Source organism: Varanus komodoensis, unplaced genomic scaffold, assembly GCF_004798865.1.
Source record: "Varanus komodoensis strain SLA01 unplaced genomic scaffold, ASM479886v1 scaffold2, whole genome shotgun sequence".
NCBI lineage: Eukaryota > Metazoa > Chordata > Lepidosauria > Squamata > Varanidae > Varanus > Varanus komodoensis.
Genome location: NW_025335568.1, coordinates 4,488,586 through 4,507,665, shown reverse-complemented (window position 1 = coordinate 4,507,665; position 19,080 = coordinate 4,488,586). Strand labels below are relative to the sequence as shown.

At 49.3% G+C, this 19,080-nt stretch overlaps 1 protein-coding gene across 1 annotated transcript in view; it reads left to right on the top strand.

The window, feature by feature from the left end:
* The first annotated feature begins 12,465 nt into the window (after positions 1-12,465).
* PTPRA (protein tyrosine phosphatase receptor type A) overlaps positions 12,466-19,080 on the top strand; it is a 134,884-nt gene continuing 128,269 nt past the window's right edge. Inside the window, exon 1 of the mRNA XM_044428341.1 lies at positions 12,466-12,590. The gene's annotated coding sequence lies outside the window, so the exon portion shown is untranslated. The remainder of the gene's footprint in view (positions 12,591-19,080) is intronic.

Genomic DNA, 19,080 nt, shown 5'->3' with positions numbered 1-19,080 from the left:
TTTGCACCAATTGAAGTGTTCGGACTGTCTTCAGGGGAAGCCCCACGTAAAGCGCGTTGCAGAAGTCTAGGCGGGAAGTCACCAGCGCGTGTGTCACCGTCGCCAGGCAGTCGTACTCCAGGTAGGGGCGCAGCTGATTAATCAGCCGAAGCTGAAGGAAAGCGTTCCTCACTACCGCTGTCACCTGAGCTTCCAAAGAGAGCTCCGGGTCGAGGAGTACTCCTAAGCTGCGGACCTTATCCCTAAGAGGGAGTGTTGCACCATTCAGGACCAGGTCAAATCCACCCTCTCCGAAACCCGATCCGCCAACCAACAGGACCTCCGTCTTGTCTGGGTTGAGTTTCAGTTTATTGGCCCTCATCCATTCCCTTACCTCGGCCAAGCACCGGTTCAGCACAGCCACTGCCTCACCTGGATTAGTGGAGAATGAGAGGTAAAGCTGGGTATCATCAGCGTATTGATGATTCCGCAGCCCACACCTCCTGATGACCTCTCCCAGCGGTTTCATATAGATGTTAAATAGCAGAGGGGATAGAATGGAGCCCTGTGGTACCCCATGGCATAGCTGCCATGACGTAGAGACATGGTCCCCCAGCACTACCTTCTGGAATCGACCGTCGAGATAGGAGCGGAACCACTGCAAAGCAGTGCCTCCAACCCCCAATCCCGCAAGTCTATCCAGAAGGATACCATGGTCGATGGTATCGAAAGCCGCCGAGAGGTCCAGAAGAACCAACAGGGATGTACTCCCCCTGTCCTTCTCCCTGCACAGGTCGTCGTACAGGGCGACCAAGGCAGATTCAGTACTGTACCCGGGTCTGAAGCCGGACTGAAAAGGATCCAGATAATCAGTTTCCTCCAAGAGTGCTTGGAGTTGTCCTGCCACCACTCGCTCCAACACCTTGCCCAGAAACGGGATGTTGGCCACAGGTCTATAGTTAGTGGCCATCTCTGGATCCAGTGACGCTTTCTTCAGGACCGGTCGTATTACCGCCTCCTTTAAAGGGGCAGGCACTCGACCCTCCCTCAGAGAAGCGTTAACCACTTCCAAGATCCAGGTCCCAATCCCGTGCTTGGAGTTATTTATTAACCAAGACGGGCAAGGATCCAATAGGCAAGTGGTGGGACGTACTCTTCCAAGCACCTTGTCCACATCATTGGGCCGCAATAATTGAAATTCCTCCAGTAATTTTGGACCAGACGGTGGCATTGGCGACTCCTCAGAGACCTCTGATTCATTAGTGGAGTCCAGCTCGTGACGAATCTGAGCGATTTTCTCCCTGAAATGCCTGGCAAAGTCGTCACAGCGGGCCTTTGAGGGTGGCATCGGATCTTCCTTAGGACCCAGGCGAACCAGGCCTTGCACCACTCGAAAAAGCTCCGCTGGACGGCATTGTGAGGAGGCAATGGAAGCGGAAAAAAACTTTTTTTTCGCCGCCTTCACCGCCACAGCATAGGCCCGATAGTGGGCTCTCAAGTGTGTTCGGTCAGATTCATCCCGTGATTTCCTCCACCTACGCTCTAGCCGTCTCCCAGCTCGCTTCATCGCCCGTAATTCAGGTGTATACCAAGGGGAAGAGCGGACTCTGCCCGGTGGGAGAGGACGCTTAGGAGCGATCGTGTCCACAGCCCTGGTCATCTCTCCGTTCCACAGTTCGACCAGAGCCTCGACAGGAGCACCAGTCTTGTCAGCCGGAAACTCCCCCAGGGCCCCCAGGAATCCATCCGGATCCATCCGGCTCCGGGGGCGGGCCCATACAATCGGGTCCGCACTCTTATAGAGGGAGAGGCCACTCTCGAGCACAAACCTCACCAGGAGGTGATCTGACCATGACAGGGGAGTCAAACATAAGTTCTTCACCCTCAGGTCATCCTCTACCTGCCCTTCCTCAGGCAAGGTGGTAAACGGATCCAAACAGGGGCAGGAGGACAGTGGCTGATGCAAGTTCTCATCTGATATTTGGGATTGGCCCATTTCTCCCTTTTTCCCTGCTACCCTGGCCTGATTAAGAATTCTGAAGACCCCCAGAACTTGCACAGGTTGTGGGGTCCTCTGCATTGGCCCAATAAAGATGCACCGATATCGATTTCCTGCATTTTTCTTATAACTGTAGTCTAATACATCTGGAAGGGACATTGTTAGAGAAGGCTAGCTTAGAAGAACGGTGCGATAAAAATGTAACAGGTGGAAAACTCTCACCTGAAAAAGTGCAGATATTCCGTGAGAGGCTAGAATGGGCCAAAGACATCTCTTGGATAGCCGAGGGATGTGGTCGTTATGCTGGGGGTGAGTCTCGCTGAATTAGCGAGATGCAGCAGGACTGCTTCCCGAGTAGCCACATTGTGAGTCCGCAATTCCGTACACACTTACCTGGGAAGAAGTCCCATTGAGCTCAGTGGATTCATCGAGTTCTGTCAGATTACCACAAGCTGAATGGTTTGTTGCGGTAAAGGACCGAATATGCCAACCCAGGACCTTTATTTGCAAAAGCTATTAGTATTTATTAGTATCGGATGCAGATGGTGCAGCTCCCATGTTTTGGGGTGTTTTCCAGGCCAGGAGGATGACAACTCTGGAGAGAGTTGGTGCTTAACCTGTGCCAGGTTTGAGGAATTTCATATTCTCTTCTCTGTACATCATCTGGTCTACAGGGGATCTGAGACCTCTAGAGGCTGGAGTGCAAGTCCCATCACTCCTTCCTTTTGTCTTCTGGCTAGGACTGAGATTGCGATGGCAATCCAACCACACCGGGAGAGCCTCTTGTGTCCCAGCACTACCCTAGCGCATCAGCCAGGTTTTGCAAACTGACAGCACGGGGTTCTGGAGAACTTGGGGAAACAAACCTGAACTGCCTGGCCACTGGGACTGGAGTCTGGTGCTTCTCTTTGCAGCGTCTGTTTCTCGGCCCCTGCTTACATTGTTGTAAAGCGCCCAGAGAGCTTCAGCTACAGGGAGGCATTTGTTGCTAGACGCAAAGTCGTGTCCGACCCATCGCGACCCCATGGACAACACCCCTCCAGGCCTTCCTGTCCTCCACCATCCCCTGGAGTCCACCCAAGCCCACACCCACTGCCCCAGTGACCCCATCCAGCCGCCTCATCCTCTGCCGTCCCCTCCTTCTTTTGCCATCTATTGTTCCCAGCATTAGGCTCTTCTCCAGGGAGCCCTTCCTTCTCATTCGGTGGCCAAAGTATTTGAGTTTCATCTTCAGGATCTGGCCTTCTAAAGAGCAGTCAGGGTTGATCTCCTCCAGGACTGACCGGTTTGATCGCCTTGCGGTCCAAGGGACTTGCAGAGTCTCCTCCAGCACCACAATTCAAAGGCCTCAATCCTTTGGCGCTCAGCCTTCCTTATGGTCCAGCTTTCACAGCCATACATTGCAAGTGGGAAAACCATAGCCTTGACTATATGCGCTTTTGTCGGCAGGGTGATGTCTGCTTTTTAGTATGCTGTCTAGATTTGCCATAGCTCTCCTCCCCAGGAGCAACCGTCTTTTAATTTCTTGGCTGCAGTCCCCGTCTGCAGTGATCTCAGAGCCCAAGAAATAAAACCTGTCACTACCTCCATTTCTCCCCATCTATTTGCCAGGAAGTGAGAGGACCGGATGCCATGATCTTAGTCTTCTTAATGTTGAGTTTCAAGCCAACTTTTGCACTCTCCTCCTTCACCCGCATCAAGAGGCTCTTTAGTTCCTCTTACAGGGAGGCATAGAAATGAAATAAACAATCATAATATTAATCATAATATACATTTGGATAGTTCTTGACAGTCTGCTGCTCACAAAGACGTACTTTTGTGTCACATTCTTCATGGTCACAAATAAGCTTTTCTGTGGCTGAAATATGCTTAACAGGGCAGAATATTCCATGTGCCACATCAGCTGTGATGTTTTCACCTGTGGCTTGCTAATCCATCCCAGAATACAAGAATTTCTTAAAAGTGCCCTTATAGTTCTTGCCACATTCTTGGTGCGGGGGGAGGGGCAGTTGTTTGCTCTTAAATATTGTCATATATTTGTATTTAACTTGTGATGAGACTGCTAGGCAGAAGCATGTCAGATTCATTAGCTTAGGATTCTGACCACTGACAAAATCCCAATGGATGCTGAACTCAGTCGCAGCTTTGGTCGCTTGCATTATAACGGTCTGTGCAAGTTCACAGAAATGAAAGAACACAGAATTTTGGGATGACAGCATTCCATCAAAATGTAGTCTACCATTTCATGCAATCGAACGCAATCTTTACTTTTGGTCAAAAATCGTATCTGTTTATTTTGCCAAAATACCATCGCTACTTTACATGGGCGTAAAATTGTTCCCAAGGAGAATGGCAACATTTCCTGTAAGATTGCTTTTCCTTCTCTGGCCTATTACTAAAACCCTTGCCAAAAAAAAAAAAAAAAAAAAGGTTCTCAGTCTGAAGAATGGCATCTTTCTTACTGAAATACTGTTTCCACTTTATTAGTGAAATTTTTCATACAGTGCCTTTAAATTAGGGGAAAATGCCCTACCTGAGAGCAATTGCTCCTTCACGAAGTTCACCAGTGCAATTCCAGTTCTTAACAGACAGCAAACCATTCGTGCTTGTGTTGTTCCAAACCTCAAAACACAGGCATAGGAGCCCAATTGATCATCCAGGGCACTGGCCATACACGTATTTTAGGGCTGCCTCCTCTTCTCTCATCTCCACTGCCTAGATCTCGCCCCCCCCCCCATGCATCTGGAATCAGGTCTGCCATCTCTTTGCTGTGTATTTACTGCCACATCTCATTTTGTGAGAAGATCTGTTGATCAAGCAGGGGTTGGTTTTGTGCTAATCCAATCCAACCACTTCTTGTTTTTGCCTCTGCAGTGCAAGCATATTCCAGTGGCTTGACCACATGCAGTGGGACAGAATCGACTTTCTGGTTTCCTCCAGGACTGAGTTCCTTGTGCCATTGTGGGTGGGTATATAACTGGCAAGGTCACCATTTTTAGCTAAGATGAAGGAAGAATCTGGGAGAGGCAGTGTGGTGTAGTGGTTAAGAGCATTGAACTGGGACTCAAGATGACCTGGGTTCTAGTCCCCGCTTAGCCATGGAGCCACCTGGGTGACTGTGGGCCAGTCCCAGCCTCTCAGCCCAACCTACCTCACAGGGTTGTTGTGGGCATAATACTGAGAGCAGGAGAGGCAGAATGAGAGGCAGTGTGGTGTAGTGGTTAAGAGCATGGGACTGGGACTCAGACAATCTGGGTTCTAGTGCCCGCTCAGCCATGGAGCCACCTGGGTGACTTTGGGCCACTCACAGGTTCTCAGCCCAACCTACCTCACAGGGTTGTTGTGGGGATAAGATAGAAACATAGAAACAGAGCGAGTCAGAAGGGGTCTCCTGGGCCATCTAGTCTGACCCCCAGCTCCAGCCGGCTCCGCTCACGACATGCCCACCATGTGGACGTCCAGCCTATCCTTGAACACCCACACCGATGGGGCCTCAAGATGGAGGAGGAGAATGATGTAAGCTGCCTTGAGCCCTTTGTAGGATAAAGGCAGGATATAAATCGAAAAATAAATAAAATTAATCAATCAATCTCATAATATAAACAGACAGGCATATGGATGCACTGAACAGGAATCTGCTACAGATGCTTTACCCTGGAGACCTGAAATGTGCAGGGAGTTAAGACCCAGTGGCCTTCCTGGCCCTTTCCAACTGGATGATTCTATCCTTCTCCTCAGGTAAGTGAGCAGAGCCTTTGGGAAATGGAAAGAGTGGTGGTGTGTGAGCTTCGCCACTGGATAAAGCCAGGTTCTCTGTGCAGCTGTAATCCTGTAATGCAACAGAGGCACACAGGGCTCTTTTCAATCAATTTCACGCTTCCTTGCTCAGGGCTGCAACATCTAAATCCATCCACTGATTCATGGGAGCCCCACTTAGAATCATAGGATCATAGAAGAGTAGAGTTGGAAGGGGCCATGAAGGCCATGGGTCCACCCCCCCGCTGTTGCAGGACACCTGTTCACACCATCCCACTCAGGTGGCTGCCCAGTTTCATCCTGAATGTCTCCAGTGTGGGAGAGCCCCCCACCCCTCCAGGCAGCTGGTTCCACTGTCCTATTGCTCTGACAGAGAGGAAGCTTTTCCTGATGTCCAGCCTGAATCTGGGCTGTCGCAACCTGAATTGATTATTCCGTGTGCTACACTCTGGTATCAGCGAGATCTTGACCTTCCTCTTGCTCGATAGCAGCCATCTTGAGCAAGCCCGAACTGTGACAGGCTGTTCTCTTCTTCCAAAAAGCAAACTGCAGAGTACCTTTATTCACCACCTGTAACTGCTGTTTCTCTGAGCATGGTTCTTCTCATTGTCCTTTTATCTGCACAAGACCACGGTGAGGTAGGCCGGGCTGTTAGTGACTCACGCAAAATCTCCTGGTGAGCATCAGGTCCTGATCCGGCATGCAAGCCATCTTGGCTCAGATCTTTGGACTGGGCCGAAAAGCGTGCAGCTGCTGTTGAATCTCAGACAGTGAAAGACGTGTGGTGGCTCGTCTGTCTGTCTGTCTTCTGTCCTTCTGTCCTTCCTTTCTTTAAAATATTTATACCCCACCCTATATGCAAAAGCATCTCAGGGCAGCTTACAAAAATCAAAAGCAGATAATTTAACGGGATAACAATAGTTAAATATACACATAAAACCAGTAACAATTCACAAATGAAAGAAAATTTTAAAAAATCAAGAATAACAACAAAATCAAAACCAAAAAGCGACTGTGACGTCATTTTGTGCTGGTGCCCACAGCATTTTCTCAGCTTTCCAAATGTCCCCATGAGGAAACCCTGCGTTGCCACACCACCAGACTGTTGGCTGTTTTTGCAGTATCACAACTGCACACCTTCCTTTTAGCATTCAGGGTTACTGTAAGGACTGTAACTGCTTCTTGCATGCAAAGGAAACGCGCTGTGAAAAAGAATATCCACCGGGAAATCCGGAGCCGTGGCGCTCGGCAGGCCCGCCTGCAATTCCGTCCTGTGCCGCCAGGTGGCATCGAGGCTCAGGGGGCTTCCCGGTTGCTTCACACAGCTGGGAAAGATTACAAGGCCATCCGGTGCGAAGGCAAACAAACACCCATAGCGCAATGTTTCCTTTTGTGGTGTTCCGAGCTTGATGCTGGCAGGTTCCCTGTTTCCAGCCCAAAGGAGAGAACAGAGAACTGACTGAGCTTATCCAACCGTATGGGAAGAAGCGCAGCAGTGCAAAATGGAGAGCCGGAAAAAGGCAAACCGCGGGCCGCGAAGTGTGTCTTGTCGCACTCACTAAAAGCAGGTGGGCTGAAATCATTCTGATAAAAGAACTTCCCGAAGAACTTCCCAGGCGCTTTCCCTCTCCTCTGTCTTCCCTGATCCAATGCCCTCAACCCCAATTCCAACCCCCCCGGCTTCCCTTCTCACTAATCCACATCTCTCATCTGGGTGTGCTTGAATTTCAGAGGCGAACTGCCTTGGCAGCCCTTCGAAACAACATTCACTTTTGGGGACTGTACCAAGGTCCTGCATCCCTGAACCCTTTCCCAAGAGGATGTTGGGAAACACGACACACAGGTGTGGACTCATTTATTTACTGCCACTGTTATATTAAACTTCTACCCTGTGCTCTTCCTCTGGCAAGGAATCCAAGGTGGTCTACAAAAGTCTGCCCTCCGTTTTCTCCTCACAACAACAACCCTGTGTGGTAGGGCAGGCTAAAAGTCCATGACTGGCCCAAAATCACCCAGTGAGCTGAGTGGAGATGAGAACCTGGATCTCCCAAGTCGTACTCCAAAACTGGCAAGATTTTGAGTAGAACCACTGTGTTGCAGCATGTAATTTTGCGCATTTCATGCATTCCATTTCTCTGCCAATCTGCTGCTGAAGCTCTCTCATTGGGCCAGATTAGCAGCCTAATCCAAGGAGTGTCTCCCTTCAGACAGCACAGTGCATGCAAAATTAGCGGTTATCCTTTGCGAAAATGAATAGAATGCAAGTCCCGTCAAGTTCAGAGGGGTTTCCTCAAGGAAGTGTTCACAGCAAGGACGGAAGATCAGTCCCCATCAGCACCGCAACGCCCCCTTGCTCTCAGAGTAAAGTGCTCGGAGCTGCACGTAGGTGGTGTGGGGGCCAAAATCCAAAGGGGGAAGTGCCCGTTCATGCTCCCATCCCACCCGCACAGAGACCACCACAACAGGCTGCCCTTTTGGGGGGAGAGTCTTCTGTCTTTCCATGCTTCAACTCTAGCTTCCTCAGCTGGGTACCTTCTGGATGCCCTGAAGGAAGGCTGCTTTAAGATTCATGATGGGAGTTGAGCAGGGGACCCCGGGCCACACTGCAGGAAATTGTGAGGCATGTTGAGCTTAAAGACAGCTAGAGAAAACCACCGAGAAAGAGCTGTTCTTCAAAATGGAAGGAAGAGGTCTCATCCCGTGGCTTAATAGCTTGGCGGTAGCTGAAATCTGGGGGGTGTTCATTGATCCCCTCCCCTTCAGAAAACTGCTGCAGTGTCACAGGGCTCTGCGGCTGATTACTGCCATTGAGGCTTCCTGGGAAATAATGGAGATGCTGCCATTGAGGCCTCTTCAGATATTATTATCCTGTCATTACCTGGTTTTTATATCTTACCTTTTCCCTTCTGCAAGGGACCAAAGGTGGTTGCGATGATGATGATTCCATTGCATTTACATCCTCCCTTTCTTCCTCTTGTGAGGAATCCAAGGCAAATTACATTATCCTCACAACAACCCTGTGAGGTAGGATGGGCTGAGAATGAGTGACTGGCCCAAAGCCATCCCATCCCTGTTCACCATATCCGTCCACATATAATTTTCCACTGCTGGGACCAGGACTTATCAAGGCACTCGAGTACAAGACCTGATAACCACGGGCAGAAAGTGTTGAAATAAGTATTTATACCTGAACCCTATCTTCTGTAAATCCTGTGGTGTCTAGCAAGGCTTACTCTCAAGCAAATGCGCATGCATTGCAGTCTTAGAACAAATACATGTGCAATTCTATGCACGTCTGTTCAAAAGTAAGCCCCCCTGGCCTGGTCTGTTTAACCCATGGTTAGCCCATAGTTTGTTACCCTACCCAAGTTGTCTGGCAGACAGCTGAACAGACTGCTTCCTTTTCTCAGTCCTGGGTGGTTAGTTTCCCTCTTCCTTTGCCTATTGTCTCCTTATATCCGAAATTTAGTCCTGATACATGGAGTGGCAGGGTTTGGAGACTGCATTGCCCTCCAACAGGCAAAAGGCAATCTTTGGACCTTCTTTTCAGCACTGGCAGCCTATTTCACTGCAATCCCAGATGCTAGTAAGAAAAGGTGTTAATTTCTTTTTCTCTTTTTAAAGTGAGAGAAATAGGGCACCTTCACAGCCGCTAAGAAAGGGGTCCATATTGCCTAGCTCTGCTGTCACAAGACTGCAGCCTAATTAGCCCAGGCCTTACATTGCATAGTAAGAAAAAGCAATTAAAATCTTAATGCTATAAATATATCCAGATAATTAAAAGTCAGGGAAACTAGAACATTTATCCATATGGATAAATATTCACATCATCTGTCCCCCTCCTTTTCTGTTTGCATTGAAAGCTAGAGATGAGTAGAATTCAGCAGTTCTGCTAAGCTAATTCAGGAGAACTGACACTTGGCTTAGCTTCTACTTTCCCTCTGCAGCTTCTGTGTGGAATTGTAGGGGAATAAATCAGGTCCTGGTGGTTTTGCTTCTTTGGGGAATGTTTAGGGCTGTCATGATCATTGCAACTGATGCAGGAAACATCTGTGCCTGCATAGCCCACAGTGCTGAACTGGAACTTGGTGACTCTCCACTGAAGGTACATCCCAGTCTGATGTGCCTCACCTGTGGGTGGAATTGCACTTATGCTGCTTGGCACCCACTTTGTGCAGCAAATGGCAAGTCACCAGGGGGAAGTGTATCAGTGGCCTTCTTGGTGGTGGCACCAGCCCGCTGGAACACTCTCTTGCGTGAGATCTGAGAAGCAGAAACAGCAGGAAGTTGTAAATTTAACTCTTGAGAACATACCTAGTCACTCAAGCTTTCCCCGGCCTTAATAGTTCAAAGGGTTTTGATATTTGTTCCATATTGTGCCGCACATTAAGGTGAGCTGCTGAGGGTGCAACGGCAGGGGCTGCACCCTTGATTTTCGTAAGCACCCATGCCTGGAGGCTCATGACCTGCCTGTGGGGAGCTGGAGGCGTGACGGAGGCCTCCCTGGCTTCCCTGCTGGGCATTTTCACCAGACAGCCTTTTTCAGCGGCTCACCTGGGGAGCTCCGGAGTGAGATATCTTGCACTCTGAGCTCTGCAGTCTCCTCCTCCCCCCTCTTCCCCCTGTCCTGTGTCTCTGAGGTTGCGTGTCCAACCTTGAAGAGGCAGCCGCTGCAGTTGTCTCAGTGCTAGCTGTGGGGGAAGTGGCCAGAGAGTCTTGCTCGCTCCACGGTGGGAAGACTGCCTCCGACTTCAGACCTGGCAATCCAAAGTACCCTCTGGCCCTTCCTAGGGGCCATAGGATCACTCCCTCTGTAGCGCAAAGCTATTATAAATAAGGTGGCGCTGTTCCGTGCATGTTTGTGGGGGAGCAGAAAACACATACAGACACGGACAGATGAATCAGTTTTGTGTAGGAGATCAAAGTTCCACACAAGCCCAAGTCTGTCTCCAGCAGTACGCAACCAGTTGCAAGGGTGAAACTCAAAGCCGCTTGGAGGCCATTCTTCCCCAGTGGGTCTTCAGAAGTAGAGGCTCCATTCTGCTTCTCCCTCACCTGCCTGAAGGATTCAAACACTTGCCAAACAATGGATGGCTGAGCTCTTCAGAAACTGGCTTTCCATCCTGACTTCGAGCCAACTGGCAAAAAGTTAAAGCTTGCAGTGCTGCAAGTGGTAGGATTTACTTGGAAGTAAGCAGGACCAGGATCTGGCTGCACAGTAATAGAATTGCTGGGAAGCAATGGGAGAGTCTAAGGAGGCAAGGAGCTGGCTGGAGCCGGGGGTCAGACTAGATGGCCTCGGAGACCCCTTCTGACTTGCTCTGTTTCTATGTGTAGGATGTGGAGCTGTCAGTCATGCAAAGGCTTGTCATTGGGGCCGCAGGTGGAGTCCTTCCCCCTCTAGTGCCCCTGCTTCCTCTCCTGCCCCTCACCTGGCCACCCCGGCGACTTCAGAAGACCGATCCTGCGCAACACCCGATCCTCACCTCCGTCTCTTCTGTGGATCGCCTCTTTGCCTGCAGCGGCCCTTAACGCCAGCGCACACCGGGAAGGCTCCACGGTTTGCCCCAGCCCGGCCGCGCGTGGTTCGGGTCGCGATCGGGGAGCATCGATCGGGCCACGTCTGCATCGACTGCGGCGGGGCTTTTCTTAAGGATGCCCCGGCCCGGCCCGCCGCTTGCGGCCGATTCGGCAACTTGTATCCTGGGGGGCCAGAGAACGCAGGGCGCCAGCGCGGGCGCGCCGAGAGGAAACCGGACGCAGGCGCCACATGCTGTGGGACTTTGTTTTTCTTCCAGGTGCGGGGGAGCTGGGCACAGGAGGCGTGGGCGAGGTCCGCGGAACAAGCCTACGGAGGCCCGCTCAGGCGCTCGACGTCCATGGACCTGACCGCCATGTGACCGTGTCCTGGATTGCAGCCCTGAGGGGGGGGAAGCACAGGTAACGGCGCGCGAGAGAAAACAGCCCGGTGCCAACGAGATTTTACTACCTTTGCTACTCGCGTAGAGCGACTTTCAACTGCGGGGTGGCAGGGCTGAAAAATAACCTCCTACGTGGCCGTTGAGTAATTCGTTCCAATGAGCTCAATGAGCCTTACTCCCAGGTAAACGAGCATGCAATCGCCGCCCGATGCGTCGCGTGGCTTACTCAGAAGTAAGCCCCATCCAGCCCAACCGAGCGTGCGCACACCTCTGCAGGAATGCGGCCCCGAACGAAACTGGAAACCGGGCTTCCCTTGCGGGCGGGCGGGCGCGCCCAAGGTCAGCGTCCCGCGGCCGCCGTGGCCTCGGCGGGGCGTCCACGCCCGTCCCGCCAGAGGCCCGGGGAGCGAGCGAGCGCGCGCGCGCGAGCGAGGCCCGGGGAAGTGGGCGGGGCGGCCTGGCGCGCCGCCGCCAACCAGCGCCGTCCTCTCAGTGAGCCAATGGGCGCGCGCCTTCCAGGCGTCCGGGGCTGAGGCGGGAGGCGCCGCCGCCGCGAGGGCAGGAAGGCAGGCGGGCGAGTGCGGGTCCGAGTGCGGGTCCGGGACCGGGTCCGGGAGAGGCGCCTCCGACGGCGGGAAGGGGAGCGGCGCGGCGCGCTCGGGGCGGCCCGCAGGCTCGCGCAGGCCGGGCTGGCCGCCGCCGCCGCCGCTGCCGCTGCCACTGCCACTGCCGCGCTCCCGGCCTCGCGTCCCCGTGCATGGAGCGGCTCCGCGGCGGCGGCGAGGGCGGCGGGCAGGCGCGGGAGCCGCCGCTGAGGAAGGGGCGGAGCAGCGGCCGCGGCGGGGGCCGGAGGAGCCCCCCGGCCTCGGGGCTGTGAGGGGCGAGCGGCGGCCGGCGCCCCGCGCTCCCTCGTCCTCCCCCATCGCTTGGCAACGGTGAGTCTGAGTCATCCGGCGCCGCCTCCGCCCGTGACCCTCCAAGTTGGGGAGCCCCTCCCTCCGGCCCCACCCGCCGCCCCGGCCCGGGGGTGGGAGGGCGGCGGGGTCTCTCCGCGCCTCGCCCCCCGGAGGGTGGGGGGCTGGGAGCGCCCCCTTGCGGGGGAGGGGCGGCGGCCCCCTGGGTCCGGGGGCGCTCGCTGGCCCAGAGGTCTGCCCGGGGTCGCGGGTCTGAATGTGTGTTTCTTCCCCCCTCCCCGCCTTCAGTTTTTCTCTCCCCACCCGCTCCGGTTTTCTCGTTTTTTGAAATTGGGTGGGGTGTTCTTATTTCAAGGAAACTATCTGATATCAAACTGAAATCCTGTTGAGTTAAACGAAAGCATTACCTCTCCAGTTCCGTAGGCAGGAGTAGGGGGCTGGACTTGCATTTCTGATTCTTGCGCCCCCGCCTTTCCGATCGCTTTTTTCCAGGTGTGTTTTTCCCCTAAATTGAGGGCGAGCAGGGTACGTTGCTATTGCGAGGCTTCCTTTTTCTTTTCGGGGGGGGGAGGTCTCGTCTTTCACGTTCCGAACCCCAAAATTAAGTTGGAGAAGTGGACAACTGCCTACAATTGTCTTCTCCAGATTTAATTCATGTTTGCTTATTTAATTAATTTATATCCTGCCTATTTCGTATGAGATGGTGCTCAAGGTAGCATAAGAGTCTGTTTAACCTTTTCAAAAATCTGAAATGTGTGTCTGTTACTGCAAAGCATCTTTCTTTAAGACAAGCAATGGTCTCTTTGTCCCCCTAAAATGTACCCAGGGTTTTGTGTATGGGTAAAGTGTGACTGAAGAACCATATCTAGAATTCCTGTTGGATTTTGTCTATGTCATTACCCCCACTCCCATTTCCCACTTAGAAATGAGAGTGTGGAGGAAAAATTGCATCTGTAGAACAGGATTTTGCAGTTGGACATCTGGGAGGACTGGAGATTTAACTTCAGAGTGGCAGTCCAGTAAAGGTCAAATTGTTTGGGTTGTGAGCTGTGCCTGCTTGTTTTATGCTATTTTTTCAGCGATCTTTGACATAGCATGTCATGCATTCAGGCTGCGCAAATAGCTGAGAACTTTTATTAGACATACGGCATGGAACTGATTAATTCACTCCCGTAGAGCATTTCAAAATAATAGTGGATCATACCAATAAATCCTTATTTTATTTTTCATATGAACTACCTCTGTAGCTATCATTTCTCACTTGATCTCCATTTACTTAAATCAATAAATGTGTATTGATGTATATTTAAGGACTGATTTTAATGGAGAATAATCTTTAATGCAGACATGTGCTTCCCATCTACCCCTTTCTACTGGTCATTAGTGCTCCACAATAATGCTGGGATGACACAATGGCATATGACTTATTTATCATTTGATGCCTAGCCCAGCCTATTAGCCACAGAACTCCCTTTTACCTGGGCTGGTGCAGGCCAACTTGGTTGGAGTTTAAACAGTAGTAATTAAAGTTGGTTTTCTCTCTCCTTCCACCCTGGAATAACTTTAAGGATGTTTAGAATAAAACTTTTCTCTTCTCTTGCAAAGCACCTCATTTCCTGGGACTGATGCTTGATGAACTAGTTTAGAACATCCAGCTTTTGCTTCAGAGGCCTACAAGCCCATCCACACTCCTTGTTGCTGTCACAAGTACGTAAGAAGCCATGCATATCCAAAATACTTGTCCAGTTAGACAATCTAGTATTATCTACTCTGATTAGTAGTTTTCCAGGTTCTCTGATTGATCTCTTGATACCTGATCCTCTTCAATGGAGATGTCAGAATTTGAGCCTGGGAAATTCTAGTTTAATTATCACCAAACTAGAATCTCTCCATGAAGCAAATGGTTTCCCCCTCAAGTCCGTGGTGATGGTGTAAAATGGATACTCTGTGGTGTCCTCCCATTTCAGATAGATGCCCTCACAAATACATCTCAGCTGCAGCATAGATAACACACAATTCAGTTTTCTGCAGTGTTTTATATATCCCTTCCCATAGGAAACAAAACAGAACTGAACATTTTATTTATTTAATTACATTTATATGTGGCCCCATAGCCCAATGGCTCTTTGGGTGGCTTACAGTAAAACAATGATAAAACAACAGTAAAACAGCAATAAAAATGATAAAACAATCAACCAATTAAAAATGGCAAAAATGCAAATCATATTCACTGAACCTATGGGTGGGACTCTTTTCATTCAGTAGATCTTTAAATTATATAGTGCACTAGTCTTCACTATTTCAGATTGGTGAAATAAATGGCTGCTGAGAACTGCCCTCCTCCCCTGCTGCAGCTCCTCGCCCTCCCCCCCTCCCCTGCCCTGCCCATCTGCCTTGTTAACCTCCTCCTCTCTGTTCACCCACCTATCCAGTTGCTCTCCTCCCCTCTGTCCACTCATATGGCCAGTCTTTCTTCCTCCTCCCTCACATATTGCCCAGAAGAGCAGCCAGTGTGGGGCACTTAAGAGAGGTGGTCACGCGCGCAAGTGCCTGGCTCCGCCGGCTCCTTTCGTAGTGTCGGGCACTGGGGGAGGAAGGGTGGCCTTGGAGGCTACCTGTGGTCCACCTGAAACCTCAGATCACAGGTAAGAAGGCAGAGAGCTCCCCCGTTCCTCTTTCCCTGCCAGCTTCAGCCAAGGAAGGGATAGGGCTTTTGGAAGACTCTGAGCTGGGGGTGTCTAAAGAGTGAGGGGGCAGTCCATAGGGTTGTGTCTTCACTGACTCTTTCCCCAACCTGTCTCACAGGGTGGTTGTGGGGAGGAGAGAAGAGGAGAGTCATGCGTTCCCTAGGTTTCTGAGAGGAAGAAGTGAGATGCAAAGCGCCCGTGTTGCGTGCTGATCCTGTAGTGCAGGACTGGGACTCAGACGACCTGGGTTCTAGTCCCCGCTCAGCCATGGAGCTCCCTGAGTGACTTTGGGCCAGCTGCAGACTGGCAGGCCAACTGACCTGACAAGCTTGTTGCTGTGAAGATAAGATTGAGAGGAGGAGAATTGTGTAAGTCGCCTTTCCTTCCTGGGAAGGAAAACAGGTGGGGCATAACCCAGCACATAAATAAAGGGAAGAAGTAAATAATAACACATCCCTCACAATGTTTGGGAAAGGTGTAGAAATACCCAGAGCTCTTTACTCTCCATAGAGAACAACTTCCACAGAGATCATCATTACAGAGGTGCTGTTCCTTAGCCCATCTCAGTCAACAGTTTTATCTTCAGAGATTTTAATTTGGCTACCTTTAAAGCTAGTCTCTTCCATGGAGCTTGGCTGTCTGATCTCTTTTATTTAAAGAGAACAATAGCCTTATTTAGACACTTTCCTCTCCCTTCCTCCAGCCCTCTCTGGTCCTCTTTGAACTGTTCCTTTTTACCGCCTCTCTTGGCTTTTATCTATTCGTTTTCACATGGAGAACTGAGTTGTAGCTCAGTGGTGGGATACATGCTTTGCATGCAAAAGGTCCCAAATTCAGGCCCTGGGCTGTGTCGGAAGGTCTGGGGAAAGATTTGTCTGACGCTGGAGAGGGACTGTCATTCAGCATAGGCCAGATTTCCTGAAACTGGTGCCCTCCAACTCCCAGTGCTCTTGTTCCTTGACTGTGCTAGTTGGGACTGATGCAAATTTTAGTCTCAGACCAGGACATCAGATTGGGAAAGCAGATTTAGACAAGATTGAACTAGATGGATCAAACATCTTACTTGATACAAGGCAGATTCTTGCAGAATGCTTTCTTTCAGAACATTGTGTGAAATACTTAATGTTTTAAACATCTTATTGCAGTCAGATACCCTGTCTGAAAGCTCCTAACTCTGTAACGGAAATATAGTAAACTATGCTTGTCTTGATTTGGCCGAACAAATTGCTCTGCAATGGAATGGAATATTTTAACTGAAATTTGAACTATTCACTTGCTTTTTATTATTCATTGTTGGCATTAAGTGAAATAAATTTGATAAATGTTTGGCAGTATGCACATTCAGTCAAGGAACAAACTAAAATTGTCGAAAGAACAGAAGTGACTTATTGCTACATACCTTCCGATTTCTGATTTTTAAGAATTATGAGTTGAAATTAGAGATAGAAAACTAGAAAAAAATAGTTAAGGAAACTTGCAGGAGATATTAGAGTGTACTGTAGTGTGATTTGAATAAAACATAGGTTCAAGAAAGCTAACTTTACAATTATTCTCTCTGTTGTGGTCTGCTCCTGTACATTCTTACTCAGAAATTACCCCCTTCCCGGTTTGGTTAGAGCTTTTCCCTATACATTGCGTACAAGTGAGACCTTAAAGTACAAGTGAGATTCCCATACCCTGGCGCACTAGCAGGAGTGCTTCTGCTCAGCCAACCATGTAGCTTTGCCATCTTCCAGAGTACAATAAACTGTAAGAGGCCAATTTCATTCCCTTCTTCCCCATTTTCTGTGTTGTTGTTGTTTTTCAGATGGACACTTGACATTTTTCAGGCCATTGGGTGTGCTCTGGCTTCATTGGTCTGTGAACTAAGACACTTTAAAAAAGCTTTATACTTCTGCATACTTTAGGATTGCTGAGGGCAAAGACATGCCCTTTGGATTGCATTATATAGTAGATTGCTAGGATAAATGCTGATGATAAATGCTCAGCTTATGCTGAGCGTGTTTTAGTGTAAGGAGCAAGTTTGTTGTAAAACAGTGTAAGATGGAAACTGTATGAGGTGCAGAGGGAATATTATGGCATGTGAATTGGAGAGGCATTAGCTAACATGGTTGCTATAACATCCAATTATCTCTTAAATCAGCATTGATTACTGGTTATTACAGGCTTGGAAACTGCTGTTTGTCTGCTAACCAATAGCAAACAGTACATGTCTGTGGGATACCAGCTACAGAGCTTCCTTATTATGCTTCTGGGCCCACTGATTTTCAACACATGAATGTTTGTAAGTATGTACAAGTAGGCTAATAAAAATATACTTAAAAGTCTGAACTGTTGGTTATATGTCTGGCACATGGACAAGTCAAATTCTTCTGGGCCTTGCCATCATGTTTAAATTTGGAAGTCATCACTTTTTCATACTTAAAATAAAACTGGGGCAAAGAGAATGCAGGCAATTGAGCTCTGTTTTGCAAAATGTTCTTATCTCTGGCAGTATGCTCTCAGTCTCTTTTCAGAGACTGGTTTGGATATTCAGGAATGAAGATGAATGATCTTTTGAAAATAAACATGCTTTTTATGTAGAAGAGGGCAAAATGTTCTCATAATGCATTTTGGATATAACTGCCTTTTTCATTAAAGGGGTATTTCCTTTCAGTGTATATAAAGATACTTGCTTTTCTCACATCATCTCAAATTGGTTCCTTAAAGGCAATATTTAAAGTATGATTTTTTTCCTCCACACCCCTACTGTTTGCAAAAAGTAGGCAGGCTGCATTTCATAACTGGATTAAATCTGGCCTGGTGTCTCCCAAACTGATGTTCCAGAAGAGATCTAGACCTTGGAGACAATTTGCACATCCAAGGCAGTGACAAGATCTGTTTCGTGTTTAACTCTGTAATTCAAAAAGTTTACATTTAGTCCTTTCCAGAAGCATCGTGCTTTTCACCCTTCTGACTAACATGAACACAAGACCCATCAGGTTTGTGGGGTTCAGGATGGTTCTCTCCTTGAATAAATGAAAGGGAAGGAGGTTCTGGCTCCAGTGAGGGAGCATCTCAGTAGTGAAAAGCTATTGAGTGCATGTGCATATGCTAGTCAGAATATGATGGGCGATCAAACTGGCCTTCTCTGTAGCTTTTGAGAATCTGCATAGAACCCAGTTAATGCTTGATTTATAGATACTAAATTGACATATTTATTGTCAAGTATCTCAATTATTTGCATAAGTAGCCAAGGAGATAATGTGACACAGATGGATTGACAAAAAAGCTGATTGCATCCAAAGGCACCTTTTAGAAGTAAATGGCTTCTGTGAGCCCGGTTTTATGGCATCCAGTCTGCAGTGAGCATGGCAGTCTATTGCCAGAGGGCTGGTGCTGTGCCATTTCATTCCCACTGAGCCGTGGTGGGGCCTGCCTTTCTCACATAGGCCTTTGGGTGGGCATTGTGGCCTTCCCTCTGGCTCCCATGGTGGCAAACCACACCATCCGAAGTACCATGTTCGGGCAGATGGAAAGCTGTAGCACCTGGTTTTCGGTGATTTTAAGTGCAGTGTATCTTCTTGTACTGGCATGAACCCAGTTTTCTATAATGGACCTTCAGAAATGGGACTTGTTAAGCTATACCCTTACCATTCACATCGTTTACTTGCGATCTTTTTTTTTACTTGCATGCAGCACATGCATTTTTCTGCTGGTTTTATTGTTGGAACTATTGTTACCCATCGCAAGGCACAGGCAAGGATGGCTTAGAAACTAAACTTTCTTTCCAGTGTTCCTCCAGCTGGACCTAACTACTCATGAAAATGGAGTACGGCCATCTT